The sequence below is a fragment of the Mesocricetus auratus genome, unplaced genomic scaffold (genome assembly GCF_017639785.1).
Source record: "Mesocricetus auratus isolate SY011 unplaced genomic scaffold, BCM_Maur_2.0 Super-Scaffold_15014, whole genome shotgun sequence".
In the NCBI taxonomy this organism is placed as follows: domain Eukaryota; kingdom Metazoa; phylum Chordata; class Mammalia; order Rodentia; family Cricetidae; genus Mesocricetus; species Mesocricetus auratus.
In genome coordinates, this window is record NW_024429186.1 from 75,314,159 (window position 1) to 75,317,734 (window position 3,576).

A 3,576-nucleotide genomic window follows, 5' to 3' on the forward strand; every position below is an offset into this window, starting at 1 on the left:
TTCAGTTTTCTCTGTTCAATAGACTCCTCTCCTTGTACTTGGTGGGAATAGAGATCCCATTTGTCAAGAAAATTGCTTCATGACTGTGACATGTTTTAGTACTGGTATTGAACTCAGGATCTTTTCCATTCGAAGAATGCACCCTGACATCCAAGTGTCCTTCCAGCTCTTCGATTTGTGACTTTGAAAAGAAAATCAATTGCTATTTTTGCTGTTATGACAGTCCCAAACTTGTGAGTGTTAGCATTCTCTAAAGGTGCGTGTGTGTGTGTGTATGTGATGCACAAGGATGATGTGTGCCTCAATTATAGGCATTTTTGCCTTGAGATTAAGGAAATGAGTTAAGAAATTATATCATCTTGGAATAAAAACCAAATCATTAACTCCTAGTAATATTTGGTCTTACCTACTAGTGTGTGTGTGTGTGTGTGTGTGTGTGTGTGTGTATGTGTGTGTGTGCTGTCTTCTTTAATTGCTCTGTCTCTGAGACAGGGCCTCTCAGTGAGTTTAACCCCACCAATTTGCCTAGGTTGGCTAGCCAGTGAGATCCGGGGATCCACCCATCTCTGTCTACCCCAGCACTAGGTTACAGACATGGAACTGAGCCTGGCTTTTGTTTTAGTCTTAGGTGTTCTGTTACTGGGATTTGTTATTACTGGGGCTAGAAGTCAAAGGCCACCCACTGAATAGCCCTATGTATAGCTGTGCATAGTACTAAGAAAGAATGAACAATAGGAACCCTAATTAAAACAATTATTTCTACATTTTACAGTTGACCAAAGCCACCAAACCCTGTGCAGTTTCTTCAGAGTCCTTCTTTGATCATCATCATCACACCCCCCACACACACCCCCACACCCCCACACACCCACACACCCCCACACACCCACACGCACCTACACCCCCCCACCCCACCCCCCCACCCCCACACACACCCCCACACACCCCACACACACCCACACACCCACACGCACCTCACACCTCCCCACACCCCACACCCCCCACACCCCCACACACCCCCACGCACCTACACACTCACCCCCCCCCCCACACCAAGCTTTCTCTACCTCTTCCGCTCTCTCCCTAATATGGAAACTGGGGCACTAGGTTTATATAGCCCTCAGAGAGCACAGATTATTTTTTAGTGTTCTTGCTAAGTGACTCAGAGATAAGTACCTCAGAGTGATCTCAAAGTTCAGAGGTCCAGAGACACAGCCTTCTGGAAATTGGCACAATGCCAAAGATAGCTGGAACTTTTTTCTTCTTATATTTTTGGTTGTGAGCCTAGCCATCTCTCCAGCCCTTCTTTTCTTCTTTGAGACAGACTCATACTGCAGTGTGACTGGGCTTCAACTAACTATAACTTTGTCATACAGTCCTACATGTATATGTCTATATAGTACATATGTATATATATATATGTATATAATTTAGTCATACAGTCATATATATATATGATACATAAGTAAAGGTATACTTGTATAACAGAATCACCCATAACTATGAAATGCTGAAATTGACATCTTACCAAATTTCCTTATGGTCTGCTCTGAGTAGTTTCTTGCACAGTCCATTCAGACCATCCTTATTTAAGTATTGAGATGTATTTAATTCAAGGAGGAAGGTTGGATTTAGTGTTTCCTTCCATTCAAAACAAGTGCACCACATGTAGAATCATGAGGATAGTCCATAGTGGATTTGACTTTTGGGGTTCATCTTATGCATTATCTTTTTGAGGCATTACCCGATTAAGAGAAAAAGTTTATGGCTTGAGCCTTGACTTTGTGTTGTAGAATCTGTTTAATCCGAGTGGAGCCTGGTGCCCCAGTGTTGCCAATAAACAAGCAAACACCTTTAATGTCCACATTTACAGAAGGAATTAAGGAGAGACTGTCTTAGGGCTTCTATTGCTGTGAAGAGGCACCATGACCCTGGCATCTCTTATAAAGGAAGACATTTAATTGGGACTGGCTTACAGTTCAGAGGCTCAGACCATTGTCATGGCAGGAAGCACGGTGCATGCAGGCAGACATGGGTCTGGAGAGGTAGCTGAGAGTTCTACGTCTGGATTGGCAGGCAGCAGAAAGAAGAAGTGAACCACTAGACCTGGCTTGAGCTCTCATCTGAGACCTCAGAGCCCATCCAATAGTATCCAATAGTGATGCACGTTGTCTGACAAAGTCTCACCACTCCAACAAGGCCACATTTCCTAACAGTGCCACTCCATATTGGGAGTCATTTTTCGTCAAACCACCACAGAGACCAACAGCATTTCTGTGATTTTACCATTTTTTTTAACCCAAGCTTCTTTGGCTGAGGAAATATAAATCAACAAATCATGGTACAGATCACTGGCCAATTTTCTTTTTCCTTCTCTTATGTTAAAGTGATTTTTGTCTTTTCCCCCAAAGACTCTATTGTTAATAACAGTGAAAATAATGGCATTTCCTTTTAGGCAAGTTGTATGAATTGCCAAAACCCACTGTGGCTTATTCTAATTTGCATAGGTCATGACTAATGCTTTGTTAATGTTGCAGTTGAGAACTATGGCAATGTGACCCTATTTTCACTTGTGGGACTGATTGGAGTCCACAGATCAAGGTTTCTGTGACCCAAATATGAGGGCAAAATTTCTTTCAAAATACTTTTCAAGAAATGGTAGAAATTCATCTTTTTGTATAAATGTGAGGGTCAGTTAGACTTTGAGTATTATAAAGGTTTTTCGTATCTTGAAAGTAGAATTTAAAGAACGTGGTAGAAGACATTTCTAGTTCATGTTTTATTAAAATCTAGAATTATCAAGCATAACGTTTTTTATAAAAGTTCAAAGAGAAGAAAAATTTCAAACAAAACAAAATATATTTATCTTACTAAAATAGTATATACCGATGATGATAGAATTATAATTGGACAGAGATGCTACAACATAGCTTAAAAATTAATTTTCAGTGTTTTATGTGGCATGAGGCCATCTTTTACCCAAACAAATGTCGTGAAGTGATTATAGTCCTTATTGCATCCAAAGCATTGAAACGTCAGAGTCACTGACAACACATTGTGTTCTGAGGGAATAAAATGACGTTTGGGTTTTAACAGAGTCTTCTGTTATAGACAAAAAGCTCTCTTCCTTGCTTCATCATGGCTTCACACACACACACACACACACACACACACACACACACACACACACACACACACAAACACACACCACACATCTCCCAGACACCACAGACACATCATACATACACATATACCCATGTCAACACCATCAGTGAATCAAAAGTATGGAAGACACTTCACTTGGGAAATTCATTCTCTCAAAAATTGATTAATTAGTTATTTGATGTTGTGAGAAATTCATTCTTCAGCAAGCCTCAACTCTCTTGTGTTTTGACTCTCTGTTCTAACCTGGCACTTCTGTTATTATCTTTAGTTGACTCATTTCTTTACTTCCAGCTTGAGGACTGGATCTCGGAGTTCTTTTGGCTTTGAGTTCTTCTAATTACAGGAGTTCTTCTTGGACTGATGTCATAAATGCACTTCCTTGGGGCTCTTCCCCAGGGATGTAACCTTCTC